Below are 26,781 nucleotides of genomic sequence, written 5' to 3'. Positions count from 1 at the left end.
GTCAGGCAGGGTTGGTGCCTTGGAGGCTTTGGTGCGAGAGGAGAAACGGGAGGAAGCACGGCGAAGTGGGATGAGGGATGTGCCTGATCAGGAGGACGTTTGCTGGATGAGTTGAACTTCCCGGGGCGCTGATGGGATGCGAAAGGGTCAGATGTGTGTTTGATGGGATGCGAAAGGGTCAGATGTGTGTTTGATTAGGCATTTGCCTTGGAAAATAACCTGCCTGTCCTGCAGTAATTAGTTACTAAACTTGGAATTTTTCTCCCTTAAGCAGTATTACAGTGCACCTGCCGTGTTTAAGATCTGTCACCGCTTCCAGAATACTCCCCCCTGTTTTCAAGGCTTGCTACTATTAAACCTATTATACTGGAAGCAAATGCCAAGTGTTAGTCCTGGTATGGGTCTCTGGCTAGGAACAGTTGGCTGCAGAATGTGGCAATTCAGGCTTCAGCCCTCCAGGTCATTTACATGTACTTGAAGCCTTGCGAGCAATTAAGTGGTTTTAGGTTTCTGTGAGTCTTCCAGTTTCCTACAGTGATTTTTCTTAAACCTATTTTAGAGTTTTGAAGCTTCATTCATAAACAATAAAAAAGTCTGCTGTTGCCCTGAAATGTCAGGTTTGAGTTGGATCAATAGGAAGTAGTGAATATTTTGATACAGTGATGCTATTTTAAACCCACTTATTATAGTTAAGAACTGCAGGAATTGTGGAATATTTACATAACCCTACATAGCATATATTGCAATGTTTGGGCAAAACTGTCTTGTTTAAGCACAAGCTTAAAAGCCTGTCCTGCAGGCCAGTTCAAATGGACTAGGCATGGAAAGCAGTATGAAGTACTTTCTGATGCTGTTGATGTGGAGGTCAGAGTTACTCTTGATCTTGCCTGAGTGTGTTTTAATGCAGTTAGAAAAAAACTAGTATTTGAGTGTCATCTCTGAAAGTGTGGAAAAAATAATCACACTCTGGTTTTGCTAGTAGTAATACCACATTGTTTAAAAGGTGTTGTAAAAGACTGCTTTGTTCGTGTGTTTACCTCCTAACTAAATAAAGTACTTCTCATCATTGTAGCTAAGATTTAGGCATTGGCTAGAGTGTTCTGAAAGTGAGTTAATGGCATATCTGTATGCAGGGTCATCTAATTAGGATGTTTTTCAATTGCAACACCCGAAGGGACAAGGCAGAAAGGGCTGTTTCGTGCTAGTAACTGTTGAGCTTGAAAGGGTTATCTATTCAAAGAGGCAGGCTCTCAGACCCAAAGTATTCTTTCAGCTGTAATCACTGAGTCTTGCTGCCCCGCAGGAGCCAGCTTGAAATGTAACAGTACAAAAGGAGGTCGATGCTGGAGCTGCAGGACACAGCCCTCCATGTATGAGATGGATCATGCTACTAACTTGAACTGAACCAAGATTGTGCATTTAAGCTGGGAACCAGCTTAAATTAAGCAATGTCTTGTTTCAGGAGGGCAGCATATTGCCATGTTGTTTTTTTTTTTTTCTGCTTCCTTTGCTATTATATTGAAATTACATCACACTGTTCTCTTTTTAATATAGCGATCAAACTTAACACATAAAGGGTGTCTGTAATTGCTTTCTGTATTTTTTTTTTTATGTAGGTTGGGCAAGATTAAGTGGTACCATAAAACTTCTTATAGCAAAATCAATTTTCCAATGGTAAGATGTAATATTTTAGCAGCAGCAAGGCACCAAACTAAAGACTGTATGGACAGTGATATAACAAACTTGCTTGTAGTCTGGGCTTTGACTCTGTATCAAAGGATTCAATATTTAGTTCCCCACCCTTCACCCACTTTAGCTGAAATAGCATGAATTTTAAGCCTGAGGAAATGTACATGTTCTTTTTGTCATTAGTCTGCCTAAACTAGTTTCTTTCAGGCTAAGCAGATATATTCCACATCATCAATGCAATCCTGGTATTTTGAGCAGTTCATTTATTGATTACTTTGAATGACAGTGTCACTTGTCAGTTTCTAAACACAAGAGCCAGTGTTGTTGGATTTATTTTTTTTTTTGTTCTGTAGATGTAGACCTAGAAAACACATGCTTTTGCCACCCTTGTCCCTGCCACTGTAATTCTTACAGACAGCTGTGATATTTCCTACTTATGTGTGGAGATTATTACTGAGAGTTTGACCTCCCCAGCTCAAAACCTTCTTGTTCAGCTAGGAGCAAATAGATGTATTTTCTGCCTCTTCTAACGTATTTATTTGAAACTGAATGTGGCATGTAGTAACCCAAAACAAGAGATGAATGAAGATAGAGGGGGAAAAATATTTAATGCCACAGTAGCTCACACTGCTTGTTAATAAAGGTTGATTTATTGTTAAGCAAAATCATCTTGAAACTGGTAACAGGGTAGAAAGAAATGCAATTTCCATTCCCGCAGATGTGTTTAAGATCTTGCTCGTTGCACTGTGTTATGTCCAGCTTCTTGCCAGATTAAGGGGGGACTAATCTCTGCACACACAGTTAGTGTTTCATGCTAGTATCTAACAGTATTACAGGAGGGAGACCCATTGCTGCAATTAGGCTTACACATAGGCATGACTATTTTTGCCTGCCCACCTGGCAATTTGACCTGCAGGCGCCTTACACTGATGCTGTCATCCTTCATGTGACCTGTGCTGACTAAGACAGGTGGCTGTCAGTTTGTAGCTGGGGTGGGGAAGATTTAGTGCTCTGCCTATCCAAGGTCATGCATTGCTACAGTGAACAGCACAAAAGCAACTCATCTATTGAGGTGGTCCTTTCTTCTAAATCTCAGATGAAAGGCATAATTTAGGGACAGTATGGTAGGAAGCTTTTACCTTGAGTGATGTATTGTCTCAGTGACACGTTGTCAAAATTGGTGTTCTGGAAAATGTATACAGATTCGTCTGTATTTCTTCCATGAAATTTGGTAGGACAGACCAACTTTCTCTAGGTTATGCTGCATTTTATTTAGCAGGCCTGAATGGGGCAGCCTTGCTGATGGTAGAAATATCCATCAGCCCTGTTTCGAAGTCCCTGGGCAACATTCCAGACTGCACTGAAAAAATCCTGTTAAATGTTTTCACCCTGTAGTGTCAGACTTGCATCATTTTAAAAGAGGCCGAGCCCATACACATTTGACAGTACTTCTGTTGGGTCTGCCACATGAGATTTAATCTAGCAAGTGACCCAAATACGTGCACTAGAAGAACAAGTGTAAGTGCACTGGGGAAAATTACTTGCCATCTGTCTCCTTGTTGTGTGCGTATATTTGATTATTAATTTACGTTTGTGATTTCTATGGCCCCTTTTTGTTGTCTTCTCAATTTTTCAGCTCCAAGTACACCTCTCCAGTAGCTTTTAGTAGCTCCAGTTGATAGGTAAATCTTCTGAATTCCAGCAGTGAGGTTGGTGATGGGGAAACAGGGACTTGTGTGCTTTCTCTATAGTGTTTTCCCTTTGTCCCCTCTGTTCCACCTTCTGCATGCTAATTTCAAACCACCATAAAGATAATTTTTATACGAAACAGGAGGTTTTACATATTCATAAAGGAGTAAGGGTAACTTGGAGAAGATGCTTAAGTAAGTTAGGCTGTGTAGTAAAGGTTTATAGTTGAGTTTGTGTTGTAGCTGAGTATTAACCAAGTGAACCGGTAACTGATTTTCTAATGGGATGAACCTGGCACAATAATATTCTGTTAATACCAGTTCTTTTTTAAATGCTGAACATAACCTAAATATGTATTTGGCTTTTGATTTAAAAATGGTTTCTGCATAAAAAAATATGTTGAATGAAACACTTTGATCCAAATATGAAATTGTAGTTTCATCAAGATATTTGTGGGTGGTTTGTTTTGTTTGTTGGTTTTCTTTTTCCATTTGAGATGCTGTAATATAGGGATTTTAGAAAGCAAAAAAGAAATTATGTCCCCACTGGCTTTATTTTAAGATTCTTGTTGCATATGTAACACTAACATAAAGCATGTCACTTCTGGTAGCTGGTTCAGAGAATAAATTCATGCCTGTTAGCAGACAGAGAGTCTCTCTGAGTCACTGACGGGATGCGCCTCATCTGCAGGAAGTTCTTCCAGCACACAATGGAGTTACAAATTTGAATGATCAACTTTCTCCAACATCTCCCATATGTATTCCAGCTGCACTTCTGAATCCTTTAAGTTTGCCAGAGCGAAAGTTGCTGAAAGGCTCAGAAGTATCTCATCTCAATTTGTTAACCATCTGATAGCTGCAAGAGTGATGAATTAGAGCTCCTTTGCTTCCCTCATCTGGAAGTTTGCCCTTCCCTTGTTGTTTGCTGTGAGTTTTTTTGTTTTGTTTTTTTTTTTTTTTTTTTTTTGTTTTTGTGAAGTTGACTGAATCAGACTCTGCTGTTTGTTTATGGAGTTTCTTTATATTTGAATATTTGATGCTGAAACTGATGCAAGACTGCTGGCAACCTGTGGTGAGAATTGCTCCAAAAACAAAGCTGAAGAAACAGACTAAATCTGAAGGCAGAGATGCTTAGTGTTATTGTTTCTAATGTAAAGGTGAGTCTGTTCTTTGGGCCAGTGTTTTACATTAGATTTTAAAAAAAAATTATGTCTAAATATTTTATAGGCTGTACTCAGGTTTTGGGATAACTGTTTTTTGGAAAAGAAACCTTTTTAAAATGCCCATTTCCTTTTCTGTTCTTTTAACCCAAATTTTTGTCTGAAATGGTTGTTTGAAAGGAGGAAGCATTTAATCTGGAGATCTGAACCTTCTGCTGAAAGTTTTAAAATAAATTTTGGAATTTTTGTCTCTTGATTGTGTAAGTCTGTTGTTTGCCTTAGGGCTTTGCAACCTTTGACTCCTTCTGCTTTCCCACGTGAGATGACTGATCATATGAATTCTCCTTTATAATCCTTTAGAGTGGGAGCTTGCTCTGTGGGCAGGTTGTTTAAGTCAGGATGGCAGTAGGATTTCATTTCACGTCTACTAGATCAGGTTCTTATCCTGTCTCAGGATGGTCATCCAGACTTAAGATGTGATGTTTTTTTGTGCAGGCAGTCCCTCCCTAGTAGGAGGGTATAAATTTTGCAATTTGTTTCCCAGTTTCACCCTCTGCAGAGCTCCATACTAAACCATTTTCCCATTTCCCCCAAAAGCTAGCCTGAAGGTGAATGAAACTCGAAGAGTCAGAGGAAAGTGTTTCTTTGGAATGTCATCCTAAATATTACTTAACATGTCAACACTACTGCTCAGTTTGTTACTTCAGGACAGCTGAAATATTTTGTGGACCTGTGAATGGCTTATGACAGACATCTCCAAAGGCAGTGATATGCACTTGGCTCTGTCTTCACATGGTGCTTCAGGCTAGCACTGGGTTGCTGCTGTTTGTGTATGACAGCTGATTGTGAAACAAAAGAACAAGCTGGATCATTGGGGCAGCAGCCAAGGATCAAGTAATCTATCAATCTCTGTTTTACTTCAAGGAAAAAGAAAATTGATAAATCAAACTGTTTGAAGCTGATAAGATTTTGTGACCCTGCCTCTGTAACTGGGGAAGGTTCATCGGTGATGCTTCACTGGCCATTCCTGGCCTCGTTAAGCTTTGAGAGGGAGAAAAAGTAAAAGTGGCTTCCTTGAATACTAATCCTTGTGTTCCCTAGGACACTGTGAATTACTGTTAGCCTTCATTGTCCTAGTGGCTTCATGAGGAAATTTTTCAAGAATAGTGGCAGGTTTCAGTTGGAGGTAAATAGTACTTGTTTACTATCTTCATGTCCCTTATTTCCATTACTTCTTCATCTATTTAATTACTTCTTGTTTTATTGGAAGTATTATGGTTTCAGCATAAGATTTTTTTGTCTTTTATATCTTATTATTTTTTTTTTTGTCCAGTGGTTTATTCAAGTGGCACATATTGATGCTTCAAAAACTGTTAAGAATCAGTGTAATCTGTGGGTGTATATACTACCATTATATTAAATAGCAGAATTCTGTTGTATGCTAAAATTTGAGACCGTGCCTTTTATGGCATCTTTCTTCCAGCAGAGAGCTGGACAGGTTTGCTATTAGTCTGCTACAAAGGCTCCTTAATATATTCATGGGGGTCACTGTTGACTGCCTCAGATCATTTCCTTCTCTCCAGGATTTAAGCACATTGGCCTCAGCAGCATTCCCAGTCCCAGCTGGCCTGGGAAGCCAGAGACTGACAGATTATTGAACGTGGATTTTCTATATGATGGTACAAACCATTGTTTCTAGATGACTGGACTGGTCTGTGGAATCCCTTATTATTCACCAGCTTGTCACTAGACCCCAAAAGCCCTGCCCTGACCTCTGACCTGGGTTTCAAGGGAGGGCAGGTTTTTCTGAATTTAGCATCCTGTGTGCAGGATGGGTGTTTCTGAATTTAGTGTTACTCTAGGCTATTTTGCTAATGAGAGGATTGTAAGATTTTTAGCTCCTACATGTTTTATTCGGTTAGTCCAATTCGCGTTCAGGGGAACAACGCAGTAATTGGTAGCAGAACTGTTGCTGTGAAGTCCCTGCCAGTGCCTGGATGCTATTTTCATGCAGCTTGGTAATTTGCGTACTTAAATCCTAAAAAAGGATTTGAACTCTTGAAACAGGGTCACTGTTTAGTGACCAAAATTGTCATGGAAACAAACCCACTCAACAGCAGCCAATGCCCTTCCTAGATCTCTGTCCAGTGTTCTCACCTCTGTGGCTTTTTACATATAGCAATTAATAATTGGAAGCTGCGCCCAGGAACCAGACTCCAGTGTGTGCCTTCCACATCATTGTGCTAGAATGACCCGTCCCCAGTGCTTAGGTGGGAAACCAGTCTCTGAACACTTTCAAATACCTAACTAAAAGATACACCACAAGTGCTTATCTACAGCCCCAGCTTGGAGATCACATTTCATTTTTGTACATAGTGTTTCCAATTGCTTAGCTGCCTGCTCTAAGTGTAACTTCAGTTAACTGCTTGTCTAAGGTTTTTCTGTCCCTCAGATACAAGGGAATGTAGTTCAAAGTTGTATGGCTCTCTGTGAATCAGGTACTTTTATTTAGGAGGTGGTGCCTGGCTAAGTGTGTGGGCTTCCAGTGTCATGATGCGTCAGGAGTGCCTTTGCAGCATCCAGCCTCCATTCTTGCAATTTCTGTGCAGGAATATTTCTCAGTTGATGCTTTTTAAAATAGCTTTTATGTTTTCTCAGCAACTATTGAAGTTGGTAATGTTTATTTACTTTGGTACTAAAAGAGCCAGCATGGAGTTCCAGTGTATGAATAAAGCATTAAGAAATACAATTCCACTGAAAATAGTTTCCTAAAGTTGATGTTTGGAGCAGTTTTAAGGTGACATAATTACTTAGCAGGGAGGAGGAAAAACTCCTGAGTCACTGGATGTTGTTAATTATAAGGATATTTAAGAATTAAGGAAAATAAAAATATGTCTGTAGATAGGGGTCTGCTAAGGCCTTTATTGTGGAATATCATGGTTAAAACCAAGCCTTGAAAAACAGCCAACCAGCATGAAACTGTTTGCTTTTATCAAAGAGTCCCTTGGTATGTCTTCTTCCAGATTCAAACAGGAGATGAATGACTTCAGGAGGAAATCAGCTTGTGTGTAGAAAAAATTGGGTGTGTTGAGGTTGCTTCTAGAAGGTAGGCAGTGGAGGTCTGTCCCATTGTCATTTAAATTGTAAATATTCAGTGTGTGGCTGGTTTTGGAACCATGAATGTTGTGGTAATTCCTGTGCCTGCATTTTACCTCAGGGTGTTTCCCAGAGGTGTTTTGTATCATGCTTAGGGTTCAACCTGCTGTAAGTGAGCTTGTGAGTCATCGAGTTGAAGTTCTTTACTATATTAATGCCTATACACCAGACAGGCTCTTAGTAGGCACTTTGCATTGAAACATGCAATTCATTGGATTATAAAGTAGTAACCAACATCTTGGAGGCAAACTGAGGAGAACTGGAATTCTTAATCGAGGATAATTTTATTTTTTTTTTTTTTGTAACCAACTGATTTGTCTCATGTCTCTCATGTGAAATCTTGAAGTGGGAATTAGTTTTAAAAGTCTGCCACTTCTGTGACTTTAACTTTGGTTTCTGAAAGTCCTTTGTGTATGTGTATAGTTTGATATTGTTTTCAAAGTGTGTTTTCAGTGGTGGACATTTGAAAAGACATGGGAGGCTCTTGCTGCCCAATGTGCAAAGCAGCACATTAAATAATACACTTAAAAATCTTCCTTTTGAAGCACCCAATGCCTGTGCCTTTATAAGCTGTTTAGTAATTTCTCCTCTGCAGACTGACCCTGTTGGTGTTTTTAGTCTTTGTGATATTGTAGCACTTTGGAAACATTGGAAACCAAAATATTCTTGGTTTCATTTCACAGCCTGTCAACTTTCCTGGGTCAGAATCAGTTATGTTTGGCTGGCTCCTTTGTTTGAGGGGACTTGTATTGGACGACTTTGAGAAGAGGATTAGGTCCAGTTGGAAATTTAGATGAGATGCCTGCAGTTCTGGCCATTAGGGTAACTTTCCTTAGTTCCCCATTTCCAAGTAACACTGTGGATTTCCCGTGTTGGAGTAGAAGGAGCCCGTATTGTGTTGAGTGTGACTCTATGGGTGGAACTTGCGGCTGTTGTTCTGAAGGTTATGAACCTTCTGCTCTATACTCTTTTTTTTCATACTTTATATGCTTTTTAAAAATAGGGTTTTTTTCTTTAAAAAAAAAAAAAATAGAAGCAACGCTGTGTGTGTGCTTTGTTTTATCCTCTCATTTCCAACAGTTACATGACAGTGAAGGTGCTGTCATACTTCTTTTGTGTTTGATATTGTATTTATTTGATATAACTCCCTAGTGTGGCAACAGTATTGATTGTTCTAATATTTTAATAAGAAGATGAAGAAATTAGACTCACATTTGAGGCAGGGTCTTAACAAGCCTAATTTTGTGTGTTTTATATTGGCACTCTAGATACCACTAAAATGATATTTATATCCTGGATTAAGCCTCTCTGTATTGGCCCATCTGACCTTTTTGGTGTCAGTATTTAGTTGGTGAATCATCTTGGAGAATCATCTCTCTGAAATAAATGAGTTGGTGAATCACTTAGTTGGAGAATTGTCTCTCTGAAATAATTTCTGATTTGGAAGTTTGGTTCATGAGTCTCTAGCAAGGTTGCTCCCATTCTGCTATCCTTTCTTTGGCTTTCCAGGCCTCCTTCCAGCTCCCTTGCCAAAAGAAACACTGTTTGTGGGAAGATACTTTTAGGTATGGTATGCTCCTATCTATTTCCGTACTGCAAAATCTTGAATTTTAACAAGAATTTCCTTGTAATAAATTCCAAGAATTTTCAGTGTGTGTGTTTCATTTTCTTTGAACAGTTTCAGTAGTACTTGAGGAAACTTTTAGAGGTCATTTTTTCTGTGAGGGTTGTTTTGTTTGTTTTGTTTTTTTTTTAAGAAAAGAGGGTTGCTCCAGAAAATTCAATATTAGTTGGAGAAAAAGGGTTTATTTTTTTCTAACCAATTATTTGTAATTAAACTTCTGATGTCTTACATTTTTATAATTAAAGGAGAAGAAAACTTAGGCTTTTTAAATCACTTTGATCTGAATTAAGGTTCCAGTGCCAAAAAAATAATTTAAATGCTGCATGGCTGTATAAATAAAGTCTGCTGAAAGAATAAGTACTAAGAGCATAATGAAAAAATTTAATCAAATGGCATTTTTGTGTCTAGCAGCTCTTATTTTGTAGAACAGTTCTTTATAGCTTCTTTGTAACACCAGTGTACTTTAATAAATTTTCTATTTTTGTGAAAAGATGTAGTTATATGTTCTATTCCATTTCACAGTACATTACTCATCTCTTGCATGTAAATCACTTGGCTTGTTAAAAATGTTAGTATTTCTCTTTAATAAACATCACGCTTCTGGAGAGTTCTCAAAATATACTTTTATCCAGAGGATGAAATGTTCCCTTAAGGACAGGGAAAGGCCACAGAGTAAATGGTTCCTTGGTTGTTGTGCTCATGGTAAAAAAGCCATGCCCAAGCTGGATCTCCTGGAGTTCTGTCTGCGCTGCTGTTTGCTGCCAGGCACGTTCCTGCTCTGCCTGGCTGTTGAAAGCAGCTCCTGCTATGGAGATGTTTGTGGTGATGTGCCATATAGAGTATGGCTGGCAGGCTGAGCCTCAGATGGGTGCCTGCTCCACCTGAATGAGTCTGGGGCTGTGTGTCAGGATGGGCCCTGAGTGATGCTGCAAGTCACTACATCTCTTACTGCTTTGCTTCTTCCACCCTGTTCTGCTAGTTATGACAGCAAACTAGTGGCGACTGAAGCCACATCTTTGATGGTCTGTTGTGCTGGGTGGTTCCATGTGGCTCAAGCCTTCATAAGGGTATATGGCTATTTTGAAATGACAATTTGGACTTAAAGAAAAGAACTTGTTTTATATACTTCCCCTTTCCCCAAGAACTGTGGGGTCTCTGGATGCTGCTTAGCCAGAGCAGTTTCGGTTTCTCTGGAATGTGTTTTGCTGTAGCACTGTACTTGCTTTAATTAAAAGACAAGAGGAGTTGTGGAGAGTCTCCTTCTCTGGACATAATTAAAACCCACCTGGACACAATCCTGTGCAACCTGCTCCAGGTAAACCTGCTTTATTTGGATGGACTGGGGTGTGTCTTAGATTAGATGACCTCCAGAGGTCCCTCCCAAAAGCTGCAATTCTGTGAAAGTCTCACTAAATCAGTTTTGTTTAATGTTGAATGAGTAGCTTTGTATGTGTTCTTAGCAGAACCTGGGATTTCTCTGATGGAGTTGAGTAACTCTAGTTTCATGCCTGACTGATAAAGGGTTAAGAGCAAAAGGAAGGATTGGATGTCCAGTGAGCAAGGAAGCCTGTTGGTCTTCTGGAAGTTAGAGCCTGCTTGTAGCGCATGACAAAAGAAACAGGATTTTAATGAAAAAGGTGATGTTTATATGTTAACATCAGTAAATGTGTAAGATTTTTCAGGAAATTACAGTAAACCTGTCAGAATTTTCAGGAAACTCTTCACCTCTAGGGGACAGTCAGCTCTTCCATTTTTTTCCTAAGTGTTTTGTTTTCAATCAAAATGAACAATCCTGTCTGAGGATAATTGAGGGTCACCTCATTTAGGGGCTGGGCAATTGTGTAGTGAAGGGAGGAAAGAATCTCACAAAGAAGGGTCTTAAGGAATATTGCCTTTCACCTATTTGTGTGCCATATATCTAGTCTGCTAGCTTACCATGCTAATAATTGCTAATACTTGGTATTTTACTCTTGAAAAATGATGAAAATACTGACTGTATAGGAATACCTGCAGTGTTTTTTTCCATGTATCACTAAGATAAATGTTAACCCTATTGACCCTATATGAACTGTTGGCTTGATGTGTACAGAAATAAACTAGTTTTGCAGGAAAAAAGGTTTGCTGCTCTTTGCAGCTCTAGATCTTGATGCTGCTTGATGATAGTGTTGGAGAAGAAGGCTTCTCAAAAGAGGAAATTTGGATAGTACAGATTTGCAGGTACCATGGTGATGAGTTCTATAAGTGTCTTGAAAGGCTCTGATGCAGTAGCTTGGAGCAAGGTACCACCGTTAGGCACAGTTTCCAGAAACACATCCTGTGTGTGATATTTACATCTACCAATTTGGCTCAGTGCTTGGCTTGTTCTGAACATCTTGCAGACTGAAATTTGTAGAATTTGTTGAGGTTCTCTGTGTTGTAGCTTACTATAGGCAGAGGGTTTCTGTTTGTGTTAACACTATGCTCACTAATTTTTAATGATGTGAAAAAGCACAGTTTATTTTACAGCAAAAAGATTTAAATCTCAGTTTCTTACTACTGAATCCAAATGTTAGGGTTCTGTTTTCTGAATAAGTAAAATGACTCTAAAGCATAAAAATAAAGAACTAAGGCACAGGTAAATGTAAGTATGGGAAAGATTCCAGAAATAAAGAGCTATTTCATTAATGCATGTGTGCTGCACTATATTAGGAGCAGTGAGAAGCACAACACTGACTCTCTTAGCTGTATTGTGCAAGAGAGCAAGAGTGCAAGAGTTTTATTATTCCAGTTCTTCTTTTATAGATAGGTTCAAGAAGATCCGAGAGGTAAAACTCTCACTGGTCATTAAAACAACACATCCACCATCATTGGTTAAGTGGAACACCACCCTTTGACTGTTTTTTACAGATAAACAACAAGGATCCTAAACAACACCTGCAGAGATTATTTGGATTTTACCTTATGCTTTCTCAGGCCAGAGTGAGAAGCCTGTGTGACTTAGTTTCACACAGGCTCTGTATTCCTGCTTGCTTTTTACATTTAGCATCCATACCTGTGCCTCAGTCTTTCTGTAAATATTTAAGGAAAAATCTAAGTGATGTGGATGTGAATTTTCAACGATGAGTGTGACTGAAATAATTTATCAATTTTTTTTTTCTTGCTTGTCTAGCGTAACTGAAACAATTCTGCTTCAATTGTTCAAATTGCACTGGATCTTACTGTGGTCAAGGATCTAAGGACATCCCTTCGTTGTGTGACATAGTGGTGGCTGTGATGTCTGAAGGTTTTGGCTTGAACAGGGGCACTGAGAGCACTTTATTTTGCATACCTCTTTCAAGATAAGAAATTGTGGGGAAACATCTGTGTGTAGAGTATGGAAATACACAATGTTGTACTTTATATGCTGCTGTATTAGTCGAGAGTATTTATTTTCCATCCTCATTTTTCTTGGACTGAAATCCTATATAAAATGTGTGATGTAGCAAAGAACGCTCCTGTTAAAGAAGAGCAGATACTGTGATAATTCTAAGAATGAATCTGAAATTTTACCAGTTAGTCCTTTGCCAAGAGTAAGTGAGCACACTTGTAGAATAAGTGCTCAAGGAAGATTTCTTGTTATGATGTATTTTGTGTTGTAAAATGCAAAAGAACCGTTTTCATAACAGGATGGTTGCATTTAATATGTATACTTAATTGCACATCTAACTGTATATATATATACACATACAGAGTGAAATACAATTTTTCATCCCATCTGTACTTGCATGCTGTCTTACATCTGCACCAGCAGCACAGATCATGGATAAGGTAAAGGGATGGGCCCTGCAATCGGTGACTTTTCCAACTGAGTGATTAAATTATCCAGTTAAGCCCTTGGGAGTTTCTGAGCTTATAAATATAGTGAGCAGTATGGTAATCAGAGAAAGCAAGTTGATTGTTTTGTGTTTAGAGGGTCCTTATTTCTTTAGTCATTTTTCTGTATTGCATCAGGAACTGCATAATTTTTACTTTCTGAAGTGAAGGATCTCTTCTGACTTTGTAATTATTTGTGTTTCCTTCTTTTCTTCTGCTGAAGGTTTGAAGTTAGCTCCTTAGGTCAGCTTACACTGTCCATGTTTTAAAATAAAACTAAATGAGGAAGCAAATGCAGAGATTATGTTTCAGGTATATCTTCAGAAACTGAGTAAGCTCTGATGTAATTGAATTCAATTTAGATTGGTTGAATATTGCTGCTGTTCTAATTAAAGAAAGAAGACTACACCTTACTAATGTGTTATTCTTGTAGTTGCCTAAAATTTATTCTTTTTTGAAGTACAAATGAACAAGTGAACTCTTCTACTAAGCAAGGTCAGTGTTTGTGCATAGACTATTATGCATTAACTGTTTCCTGCTGATTGGAGAGGATTACCTGCTTAGTAATATTCAAAAAGAGGGATAAATATGCTTTACTGATATGTTTATTTTGTCCTATCTTAGATAAAATCAAAGAAAATGAAATAATTTTGTAGGTCTGATGTACAAGTAAGAGAGAGAATGGCAGAGTATGCCTTGGCTTTGCTGTTGAGACTTCAGTTTTACAAACACTTGGACATGTGTTCAGCTTTTCAGATGTAAATAGTCCCATTAGATGAAATCTGTGTCTAAATGGAATCAATGGTAAAACCTGTGGCAATTTAAATAAGGCTAGAATTTCATGAATGAGATCAGTGAGACTGCTTGTATACATAAAGTTAAACACATGGCTGAGTGTTTGCAGGATGGAGGGCCTGCAAGGATATGAGAATAAGACCCTTGCGACATAGTTTGAAGTCTGACCTTCAGTCTTGCTGCTGAACGATGAAGAGCCACAGTGAGGAAGTAGGGGACCATTTTGTGCATAAACGAAGGCAGTATATAAAACATCATAAATAACTAAAATTCGTAAAATGCTTGGTTGGTCCTAAATAATGAAGCAGTGAAAATGTTTATGGGATGTGCTTGTAATGTGTTTTTATTTTATATTTTTTGGCACAAATACATGTAAGTATCATTATTATGTTTCATTATTCAGAAAAACTTAGTAGCAGGAGACTTTCTTTTGGGAGAGGGAAGGTAAATTAGAAATTACAAGGCGGCTTCCCGCACTTTGTCCTTACAGTCGTAGGAGTCATGCAACATTTGGTAATTGTGTCAACTCTTTTAATCATCATGTATATTAACTGCTTAATTTTATATCACACATAGTAAGAAGAAACATTGTATTATCATAATTGTGATGGTTCTCACCATCTGAGGCTCTCCCCTCCAGATGTTTCACCAGTTTGCAAATTTGATTTGGAGCTGCATGTGCAGCTAAACAACTGTTATATACAGTAACAGATCTGTCTCTCTTTGTGCAAAGCATCTTTGCAGGCCTAGTTTCACATTTCTTGGTGAGAAATATTATTGAATGACTGCCCTCTTATAATCCTGTGAGATTTAGATAAGTGCAATTTTCCAGGTTTTTGAGGTAGTCCTAATTTACATTTCATAACACACACAAAGCAATTAGCATGAAGTCTTATGGCAGTTTGACAGTCCTTTGTGCCTATGGAAACAGCTACACAATAGTGCATGTGCAGATAATGTTATCAAGTGCCCTTTGTGCGCTCTCACTTGTTTTACCTGGGGCATACTAAAGAGCTGCAGTCTAATTCTCATTTAAACTCAACCTGCTCTGTTGTACAATGAACTTGCATAAAGAGAGAAATGTTGAGGTCTTAAGAAAATAATAGTTACCGTTCATTGTTCTGAGTGACCTCATTTTGGCATGCTCAGGCTGTTTTTCTCCATGTGCTTTGAATTCCAGTGACTGGAGGAATATGACCTCCTAGGTGAGGAGCTGTAGATTGAGGCTGTAGAGTTTCCTTCTGTCTTTGCTCTCCCTCTCTCCTCTCAGGTAGGTGTAGAACCTTGCCTTCTGCCCTAGGTTGTAGACTAATAATGCCTATGTGTTTGGAGAATGGAGAAGGACATCCCAGCTGCATTGTCCTGTTGATTGTGCAGTCCAGATGTTGTTGGGGAATAGAGTGGAGAGACTTGGTCTAGTGGGCCAGAAGGCAAAGAAGTAAAGCAGCAGGGCGGTAGAAGGTTTGGTGCTTGTACCAAACTCTTTGGCTGTTTTGTGCACATATGACTGGGGCAAGTACTTCAGTACTTCCTACTCAGTCTTTGTTGATTTTTTTTTTCCCCTCCCAAGGTTTAAAGCATTTTTGTTTTGATCTGATGAGATTCTGATGCAATTTCATTCATTTAGGTTACGTTATCCAACTGTGTAGGGAGCAATACCTTAGGGTGCTTTCAGGAGCTCTTGAGAAAGGATTTTCTGCCCCAAGGAGTTTTGGACTGAAAGGTTTGAGAAGAGCAATGCATGCAAAAGAGGCAGTGTATGTGTAGTGGTCCTGTGTCTTAGATACTGAGTAGTGTTTGCAGGTACAAGATCCATCTAAACATTATGGTGCCAAATAGGGGAGGTCTGGCTAAAGGAAAGGTCAAGGCAGGCGACATAACAGGAGAAAGGTGAAACGATATACAGAGCTTGTTGGCTCTTAGGTGTGTGAGGTGCAAAAGATCCAAGCTCAGTGCACAAGCTGTGAGAAGAATTGCTCTCAGTCTGAATGCTGCTGCCTTTGCTGAGGGACATTATCCCTAGGCTTTGGCAATCTCAGCTGTTCCTGTTGCAGTAAGCCAGGCTGGGTCAAACTGCCTAAGCCTGTTTGCGTGATGGGAGCAAACCTAAGATCGATCACACCACCAGCATGGTCAGCAGGTCCGAAGGGATGCCTGTTAGTAGGGTAAGTGAGGGTAAGCAATCAGTGCAGATAATCTGGTCAGAGGGTACCAGGGAAGCCTGTTCAGAGAGGTCTCTGGGGATTCCACTCCTGCCTTTCATGGCTTTTCATCTTGCTCTTCTAACCTGTTTTCTTTGTCTCCCTGGGTGGTTTTCTCCTCTCTTTCCTACAATAGAAAGTAATTAAGGCATATACGGAAAACAGATGCTGGAATCAAAGAAAGAGAAGTGAGCAATGACTTACTTAATAGATTTAGGCCCATTCAAGAAGAAAGACACAATAGGGCTTCAAAATGAGATAAATTGTTTGGGAAAGGAAAATGGATAAAACAGTGTGACTGAAGACAAAGACTTAGCTGATGCTGTGCAAAAGCTAGATTGCTACAGAAGCTACATTTTTGTGACTGCCTTGTTTGGCTTTCCCTGCACTAATTCCTGGTTTGGGACAGACGGTGATGGTGCAGAGCACTGCTGCTTTGAGCTGGCCCTTGCCAAGGCTGCTGTGTGGCTAATGAAGCGCGAAGCTTTAACCTCGTCTTGGCAATAGTGGTTTGGATGGAAGTCCAAGCTGAACTATCATCAGAGACAAGGCTATTTTTAGGGCTATGTGTATGAAGAAATACACGATATAAAGCTATGAAAAACCCTTGAAAAGTGGCCCTATGCCTTTTGCTTTGAATACTTTATACTGAAGAAGTTTTCAAGTCCCTCTCAACATGAGAACTGACTCTGAGTGTCAAATGTGGCACTGCACAGCATGTGGCATTCGTTTATTACCCCATTATAAGTATAAATGTTATGAATTAAATATTATTTCCTCTCTTTGCTTAGGTTATTGTTATAGTAGACACACATCTTTAATTCCAGATAGATAGGCTTTTTTCTCCCTTTTTGGACTTATCTTCTTTCCTACCATGTCTTAGCTTCAAGGACAAAGGACAACTTAATTTTTACCTTAAAGAAGAAATTATTTTTAAAGACACATTATACTCCCAGGCTTCCAAGATTTGTGGTCTGAAACTAGAAATGTAGCCACAACTGATGTATTTAGAGAAAAGCTCAATGTGCAGTTTTACTGAAATGTTTAGTAGATGCTCTCAAGAGCAATGAGTGAAGCTGTATAAATTTTCTTGTAGTTCCCTGTATATACAGCCTGATGTTTAATGCGGCATAATCTTTCTAGAATGCATTATATAATTAGACCTATCAGTTTACCATGAAAAATAGAATAGCAATAATTCAATTAAATATATATATTATTATATATATTATATTGAATATATATGTAATATATTATATATATTATATATATTCAATTAATACAATTAATTATAATAGTATATCTCCCTCTGTCATCTTAAACCAGGAAGAAAATACTGAGATTTTCATGTTGTTGCCATTTTTTTTAATATGCCATTTTCTTAGGTAAAAGGAATGCTTTAGAAGAGCTAATGTCTGTGGCCTCTGTTCACCTTTAGCTGATACAGCATATTTTATGTGTCTATATTCCGTGTGTGGTGAGATTGGCTTTGTACTTAGTGGCAGAACTGGTCTGCATGTTGTGTGGGAGCAGCATGCTTGCACAGGGGAGCCAGTGGCAACTGCAGAGAAACTTTTCTTGTACCTTGGAAGTGCTGCTCCCACCAAAGCTGTTGGTCAATACTATGAAAACAATTCAAGTGGTAGGTAGATAATGGCAAAATTCAGAAGGCAATAACAAGAGCTATTATATGTAGAAGTTAAAAAAATTATCTATGGTGGGCATTCAGGAATGCTAGGGCTTTTCATAATGATTTTATCACTTGATTTGATTAACCGTTTTAAGTTCATGTGGCAATAATATTCTATATTCAAGGTGATTAAGTTGGAGTTTTGGAGAGTCTGTAAATATGGGGAACAGCTGCAATCTCTGTCCAACCTAAGAACGGGCTAAAAGCAGGAAACCGTACAGGGTGACATATGGGCAGTGCGTACTCTGTGAGTTCCTCCAAGATCTAAATATACTCAGAGTTTGAGCTGAAACAGCATTGTTTGTGTGCTTCAGTGTTAATCTGAGTTGTATTTCTGGGATGTGCTAGAGTTGTAGCTCTATCTTCAGGGCAGATGTAGCCAGATAACTGAGACAGAGACCAGGATTAGTCAATAAATGGCTTATCTGCAGTATGGATGGTTCAAAAGTATAAACTACATGATTCCTAATTTATTATCATAACATGATTTCTGAAGCAGTCTGATCCTTCTAGAGTTGTGCCCTTGCTATTTGAGAGACTATAGAAATTGGAAGTTGTCCCAGCCCTAAAACCTTGTTGTTCAGGCCCCTATTCTGGAATAAGCCTCCACCCAAAACCAACATACTTAATATCTACCCCTGCCCATTTTTGATTTTACTTAGTAAGATTGCTTGTATAAACCAAAACATTGATATGACTGTCTTATTTTTTCAAGAACATAATAAAATCTCAGAGATTTTGCTCATGTTTTATTTCTGATTACTTCATGCTGTGGGTATCGATGAGATAATGAAAATCTGTATCTGGAGCATTGTTGTGGGGGAAGCAAATTGTGTGCAGTGTTTCTCATCAACCATAATTATAGGAGTGACTATTACAATTAAAATTAATTGTGTTTAATAAAGGATTGCAACTGGTTTTTTTGTAATGTATTTAAATCATACACTCATAACTTTCCCTTCATGTTTCAGAAAGCTTTTGGAAAATTCTGTTTTCCTTTTTCAGTGTAACTATGTCTAGGATAAAAGGGATTCGGTATTTCCTGAAGGTAGGTATATTTCTTAAATCATAGAATCCAAATGCAGTGGTTAATGCTAATAAATATTTACTTTGGTTATAAGCTTGGAATCATCAGCAGTGCCACCAGCTAATCTGTGAATTTGCCTGAGGTGGTAATGTGAGCCTTCAGAGTGTTATATTTGAAGTTGCACTCATCCGTTGATTAACTGAATAAAATTTGCATCTCTAACAAAGACCAGCCTATAGCTTTCTCTAGGTAAATAATTCTATGCATATTTTTCAGTAATATTTTACAAATTTTTCCTTTTTAATTGTTTTAACATTACTTTCTTCTGTGTGGTTGTTTTTTTCTCATTTTTTTATCTTTAGGGAAAGCTTATTTTCAGTATCAAACAAGACCCAAACCCTATCAGAAAAAAATGTTGGGAATAAAAGCAATTTCATATCATCATAGACCATGAACTGTGAAAGTGATACAAGCTCAACTAATCTTCTCACAAGTCAATATTAATTTTTTTCTGTCTCCTGGTTTTGTGATGTTGTGTTTGTTTTTTTTAATGTATTTTTTTTTATTTTTGTCACTTGCTTTGTCTGTGTTCACTTATTCTTTCCTACCTCACTCTTACATCATACCTTCTATGGGCAAAGGGGAAACCTGCTTGGAGCTTGTACTTGTCTTGATGAAAAGCATCGTCATTGAAGGGTTGGATTCTTTAAATGTCATTATTTTCCTCTCAAAACCTGATATTTTTATTGATTCCCATAATTCATGTAACCTGCTGCCTCTCACTTTTATAACTATTTGGTCAAGAATGAGTGTCAGGGTTGATGTTGGTGAATATAGGTAATTATGTCTCTTCTATATTATGTGAAGTTCTTGAACACTATGAGATCATAAAATATAAAAATAATGGGAAACCATGGTGTTTATGTAAAGTGTGTTCTATTCACCAGTTTTGCTCATGAGCTGCAGTACACTCCCTAGGACACCTTTGCCAGCAGGGCAGATCTGTGAGTCTTCCCCTTGGTGGGGTCAGGACCCCATTTATATCTGGAGTATTAGTAGTCCCAAGGATGTGCTGGTTTCCAAGAGGGTTTGCTGCAGAACTGGTGTGTCTGCCTCATGGAAAGCCTTTGGCTTGTCCTCCCCTGCCTCCTTTGCTCAGATAATCCTGCAGCAGCTGTCGGAGCTTCCCTTTGATTCCTCTGGCTTCAGCAAAGCTGCAGGGACACTGGAAACCTGGCCCTGACCCCTGCTGAGCTGATGGAGTTAAGATCAGAATCATCCTCATTGAAGCTGTGTACCATTGCCCTATTTCAGCTAAGTGAATGGTCAAAATCAAGTCCATGATTTGATTGCCAAGGACTCTCCCCATTGCTGGTCCCCCAGTGATGCCAGCTGCATGTCCCCAGTGTCCCTATGGGTGGGGTGTGGTGTCAGCAGTTCCCTGTGATAGCATCCCTGCTTGTGACAGCTAGAGGGAAAAAGTGGGTGTTGGTAGATGAGGTTTTGCTCAAATTTGATTGGGACCTTCTGTCTGTTGTTGTTAACCAGTGCAGAAAGTGTTGTCAGTGGATATCTGGTGAGGACTGGGTGCCAGGCAGCAAGAGATCAAAAATACACAGCTGATGAGTTGGTCCTGTTGTATTTGGTATTGTCTGAGGCTCAGTGGAATGCACATCCCTTATTTTAGATGTCTCACTGTCCCTGAAAACATGTCTCTTAAAAGTTTTGTTGTTCTTATTTTTAGCTTCAGCATGCATTTGTGAACTAACTATACTCAGGAAGGGTGCTGTGCCATTGATTCAGTTCTTGTCCTAGAAAGCATCCCCACTGAACTGTTTTGGAAATGGCTTAATGTATAATCTGCAGTGTGAGGAGGCTGGCAGTGAGAAGGGTAGGTGATTATCTCATTCCATAAGTACTGATAGACAATTTGAACATACACTGCTTGGATTAACTGCTTCTACTTTATGTACATAATTTTCTGTTAAAATAATTTGTTTTCTTACAGGTAAAAAGTTAATCTTCTAATTTTAAATTAATCTGGGTTTAACTTCTATTAGCGCAATCTGCTTTCTCTTTTCATTCTGACATAATGTTCCACTCTGCTAGACAAATTCAATAGTTTAAGCATTGGAATTTGGTACATGAGACCTTTTCAAGTGTGAAGGTATCGCAGATTGCCTTTTCTACAGCTTCCACATCACTTTGTTTAATAGTAACTTTTTCAGTGTCTACACAGGGATGTACAGGGATGACACAAAGATTATGCCTTATTTCAATTTACAGACACTCTTCTTTGAGGAACTGGACTTTTCAATAACTCTTGTAGCCTCAGCTCCTCTGTGCTGTATTAATTCCAGTGTAACTGCTGAATGGTACATGTATGAGATTCAAACGTATTTTTGCAAAGTCTTGCGGTGTCATGAGATTAAACGTCTTCCTCACTTGGTTTTTGTTGTTCTCAAAATGTTTAGGTTGTGGCTGTGATACTAGGTGGCTGGTGTAAGCTTGGCATTGACCCTTCTGTGAGGTATCAGAAGGCTCATGACCCTTCTGTGAAGGTATCAGAAACTCCTGTCTGAAGGTGTTTTCAGCTCGAAAGTCGGCTGTCTACTCTTGAAGCAATTCTCTTTGTCCTGCTGCTGGCAGTACTGATGAGTATCTGATGAGCTGTGGGTGAAAGCAGCAGCAGCACGAGGTCCCCACTCACAGTGCGTCTGGGGACCTCAGGGGCCACACTTGCTGCTGGCTGCTGAGAGCTAAAACCCAGGCACGGGCATGGGAACCTACTTAGGAGTGCTTGAACTGCTGGTGCATCCCGGAACAATTAGTACCTAAGTGCTTTTTGTACAAACTGTCATGAATACCACCCTATCACCATTTAAAAACCCAGAGTGAAACAGAGCCCTTTGTGATTGTTTGTTCCTTTGTGTGTCTCCTGGCTTTCTAATTAAAAAAACACCTAATGTATCTGTTGTGTTCGTTCTTTCTTTCAAAGCAAGAAATATGCATTTATGTATAGGAAAGGGTAGTCTGTCTTTTATCCCTTTCCTTTTTCATCCAGAAAAAGTGGCAGGAAAGAAAGAAATACAAATGTAGTGTTTGAATTAATTTTCCCCTTGATTTTGAAGAGGGCCTTTCTCACATATTGACTGTAGTTTGTGCTTTGAAAGGTAATGTTTTGTGTGTAACTCTAGTGTGCCACATAGTCACTCTGTGAATGCTGGGTGGGGACTTAAGTCAAATCCTCCTTTAGCCATTCTTTACTGAGCCTAGCCAAGCTTTACTTTGCTGTCCAGTGGCTATCTCTGGGTCTTGCAGATTTACAGTCTCTTATGCAGGGCAATTCTCCGGAATTCCAGTTTGTGGCATTCTTGCTGCTAGAAGAATTGCACAACTATTGAAACTTCTAAATTCACATATGTTCCTCCTGTTTGAGGAGATATTGTACAATGGGGAAGACTATTTTTAGCCTCTGTAAAATGCAGTTGCTCTACAGCTTTACTTTCTGGTTCCAGCCTGATACTTCATAGCTTTTGAGGTTTCTTTTTTTGTTGTTGTTTTGTTCTGGTCTTTGTTGTTTTTGGTTTTTGTTTTGTATTTTTTGTTCTGATGCATGTATTGAGTTTGTCTAGGTTTTTCAATTGTGTTGCATTTCCACCTTCCTCAGATTTTCTTCTTTACTGTGGAAAATCTAGCTGTTAATTCCTTCTTTTTTTTTCTTTTTTTTTTTTATATGACGGTTTTGAAAATGACCCTGGAACAAATGACACAAAAGTGCTTTTGGTTAGGCAGTTTTACCTGTGTTTTTGTATTGATGTAGCTGGGTGCTGCTGGCTATAATCCAGGCAGGTGCTTTAAGGCCAGTACAGATATTTTTTCCCAGGTATTTCCTGGTTTTGCTATTTACTCAGGTTTTCTTTTTAGTGGCTTGTTTAGTGGATTGCTGAGCAATATTACTGACAGTGCAAAGCCTGAAGAGGTCTGCTTAATTATTGCAGTACTTCTGTCAAAAGTTGACTATATATTTGCAAGTGCAGACTTTTGTAGAATGCATCTGTTTATTCATTTATTTATTTTACCTATCAAGACAACAGGCTAAGCACACTGTCAGCTTTAAACCAGCATCAGTCCAATGCACAGATGGAGAACACCCATTTTGTGCCTGTGCTTCAGGGTTGCATCACCACTGTGATGCAGTTTGAATTTTCCCCAGCACAGATGTGTGTAAGCAGAAGTAATAGATGCATTTGCTTAGTTTGTGCTTTTCACCAAATTCTGCTTCTGTTTAAGGACTTCTCAGTCTCTTTGGAGTTTCTTCCCTGAACATGTATGAAGAAGAATCAGGAGGTGAACTCCTGTTTTCAGAGTAATGTACTTTTAATTGAGTGGGGTTGTTAGCTCTTAAATGGTCTATAACCTATTTGGCCTTACAGTTCCCTTCTAGAAGGGATAGTCAGCAGAAGTATTGTTACAAGAGTCTATTGGAAAAGGCTGCAGTCTGGAGAGGAATGTGCATGCTGTACTTTAAATCTCTTTCCATTAGAAGTTTCCTTTGTTACCAAGGAAGTAAAGCAATGATTATGTTATGGGGCTGGCAGTTTTGCTAATGTTTCATATTTTAGAACAGGGCTGATCAGTTGTTGAGGATGATGTAAAATTCAAGGGTTCTTACTAATCTTTTTGATGGGATTAAAATATATTTTTACACCTCCTCCCTCCGTAAAAAGCCCTCCAAATGTCTTTTCTCAAGGTGACAGAGGAATGGACTCCCTATTTCATAGATTTTGGTAATTATAGCAAGTAATTAGGTACTCTCTGTCCCTCTGGTGGTGTAAAAAGCTCCACCGACTCTCTAAACTGGGCTCCCTTTACCGAGGATTAAGTGTGTTAGAGTTTTCCCTGCTGCTGCTGCTTTTTACAACTCCTTTGGTGTTGTAAGTCATTGCTGGGAGGAGAAGCTGTTACCCATGTCCCATTCATAACTGCCTTGTTTCCTACTTTACCACTTCATAGTGAGAAGTGTTATTTTCATTCCTTTCTTTTTTCCTTTCATTCATGCACTCAAGAAATAAGATAGAGACTGTGGTTGCTCTCTCCATTGCAGTTACCTTTGTGTGTTTAAGGGCATTGGACTTAAGAGTTTTACTGTGTGCACTGGGTATCTCTGCTCATGGTAAAGTGGTGTTATCTCAGGTACTGATGACTTGTCCTTCCTCTTCAAATTCAGGATGTCAGTGAAAGACTCAGGAGTGACCAATCTGCAGTTGAGACAATGATGCTGCATCCTCATCCTCTTCCCTTAGCTGTTTCTGAGAAACAGACAGGAAGTGATAGTCTTCCTTACTTTTGATGTTGGCAAACATGGTGATGCCTTTTTTATTGAATAAACAGGAAATTTAACTGGATGCAGTTTGAATTCTACGTTTTTCTGCTATGCATGTTCTTGCACGTGTGTGGGTAGGTGGTCCACAGTGGTGCCTGATACTGAGAGGATAGCTCTTGCTATGTAACTAATTTCTGATTTAAAAACTTGAGCCTGATGTCATACTAGCAGTATGAGCAGGATTTTTTTTGCCTAACTTCATATTCTTAAACTATTTAGGTCTAGATGACAGTTGTTATGGGGGTAAGAATATTGGTCAGAGGGAAAAAAGATGTGCAGGTTATGCAGGCTTAATGAATTTTGAGAGACTTCTCCCTTTCTCTGTCTACATTCATAATGGTTTAGTATTTCAAGTCAAATGTTTTAGAATATTTACTTCTCCTACATGCATGAGAGGATTCTCTCATTTAACTTGAGTATCCTTGTTTATTAATAACCTTTATAAATTATCATTTTAGTTGATAAGGAGTGGATACTAGTTTCTTGCTTTAGAGGACAAAGATATTGAAGATGATCAAATAGTGTTGCTAAAATATGCATAGTATATCATGTTAACCTTAGTTTTAAAAATTTTTCTTTGCCTGTAATATTACATGAGAAAACTATCACATAAAAAGACTATAAGGTAGAGAGAGTAGCATTATTGTTGATCTGCTGTGCACACTAATACCTCCTTTTTAAAGCAGGATTACTAGAAAAATATCATCACAAAATCAGTGACATCATCTTTTATCCTCCTTCCCTTTCCTTTTTGTTGTTTAAAAAGAATAAAAATCCAAGAAAATACCCTGCTATTATATCTGAGCTAAAATTTTAGCTTCTGTAAGTTAATATATAGCTAGTAAAGAGAATTACGCTGACTCACAACAAAAAAAGAGATGTTTCTTATTTCAGCTTTCAGATGCAGGAAGAAGGCAGTCTGATTTTTAAAAATAGCTACAATTATGACAAAGGAAAGAAATCAAAATACTCTGTAGAAACAAGGAGAGTTCATGGAGTTGTCTTTTCCTAGGCATGCAGGAAGACAGAGACGTGATGCAAGTGAAGTGGTTAAATTAGGTTGTGGCATGAGCTTTAGTGGGGATTGCTAGGAAATAATTTGCAGAGTGGAGGAGAGCTTCCTTCCTTAATTGTTTCCACCTGGTAGCAGGCTATTGTCAGAGCAGGGACCTCTCTGCCCCTTGGAGCAGCACTCCGAATGAGAAGTACCCCGTGCTCTGAGAGTAAGTAGCGTTTGGATAATAGCTAATTCTGCCTGGCTTCGTTTTGCAGAGCTGTTTGGAAATGTGATAGAAAAGCATTCTTCTTTAGCAATACATGCTTTCCCACTATGTTCTTACTTGGGAGACCGTTTTTCTGTGTTTTTATTTTTGTGTTGCTGTAGCAGATGTGTTGCTGTTTCTGCTACTGCAAGCACCATGGTATGTTTTCAAAATTCCGTATGAAAATGGGAAGTGTTATGTTACCTGTTAAAGCATTTGTGACTTCTTTGTTCTGAAAAAATGTACCCAGAAGTTGTTTAGGAATGCAGTGCCTTACTAGAAGACAAATTGAGTCCTTTATATAATGCTCTAGTTTTAGCTACTAGGAAGGATAAAAAGCCTTGCCTAACACACAGAAAAAAAGTGGATGGAGTAGGCATGCATGTGAAGTAATATCACTACCTGATCTTGAAAAAAAATCATAATGACTTCTAATGCAAGCCCTCACTCTCTGGAAATCTACTTATCACATGTAATGCAGCTCAGAAATTCAGTCCAGTTTTAGTAGTTGAAGGCTAGAATGTGAAAGTCCCTCCTTTTGTAATCTATGCCTCTTTAAAAGTGTCCTTGATTTCTGCCTTCAAAATCAGGAGGACATAGACGTGAAATGGGATAAGCTTTCATCAGGAATCAAGTGTATAGGATTACTGCAGGCTGCCTGTGTACACCTGTTGTAGTTTTAGTCTCATTTAATTTCTCTCAAATGATGGTACTGTAGCCTAATTAATAGTTTGCTATGTTTGTTGATGGACTTGGGAATCAAAAATTCAAATTGCAGCGATTAAAAACCTCTCAGCAATGAGACTCAGGGCTCTCTGGATACATTAGTGAGTGCAATCCCATTGGTTGCAGACAGCCCACTGCTGGTGTTGCACACAGGGGTGGCTTTGTCGCGATGGAACACACGCATTCCTCACACACCTGACATCCCTGACGTGGAGCAGGAGGCAGACAAATGCCTACCCACTGCTGGGAATGCTTCCTCTGCCAGAGCTACCCCGGATTCCAGAAGCTGCTTGGTACTGGCTGTGGAATATTAAGCAGGGTTGAATCTGCTTCAGTATGTTGGAATGAGATTGCATATTTCATTAAAGCCTAATTTGTTTTTCATGGGGAAATACCAGAGGCTTCGGCAATTATCATACTTCTAAGATTGGGAGAAAGATGCTTGGATGAAATTTAGCAAACAAGGCTGTCAGTGCTCATTTAGTAACTCCTTTGTGAATCATTTTGAACTGAATTTGCATGATTGTAACAGACCCAGAAAACCTT

At 38.8% G+C, this 26,781-nt stretch overlaps 1 protein-coding gene across 4 annotated transcripts in view; it reads left to right on the top strand.

Annotated features, from left to right (window-relative positions):
* TMTC2 (transmembrane O-mannosyltransferase targeting cadherins 2) overlaps positions 1-26,781 on the top strand; it is a 268,691-nt gene that overhangs the window by 37,491 nt on the left and 204,419 nt on the right. Inside the window, exon 1 of one of the 4 annotated variants that reach the window (XM_086887823.1) lies at positions 25,327-25,470. The exons of the other annotated variants lie outside the window; for them this stretch is intronic. The gene's annotated coding sequence lies outside the window, so the exon portion shown is untranslated. Of the gene's footprint in view, positions 1-25,326; positions 25,471-26,781 lie in introns of those variants that run through there. 4 annotated transcript variants of the gene reach the window in all.

Source organism: Cyanistes caeruleus, chromosome 4, assembly GCF_971803275.1.
Source record: "Cyanistes caeruleus chromosome 4, bCyaCae1.hap1.1, whole genome shotgun sequence".
In the NCBI taxonomy this organism is placed as follows: Eukaryota; Metazoa; Chordata; class Aves; order Passeriformes; family Paridae; genus Cyanistes; species Cyanistes caeruleus.
This window is presented reverse-complemented; position numbering and strand designations above follow the sequence as displayed.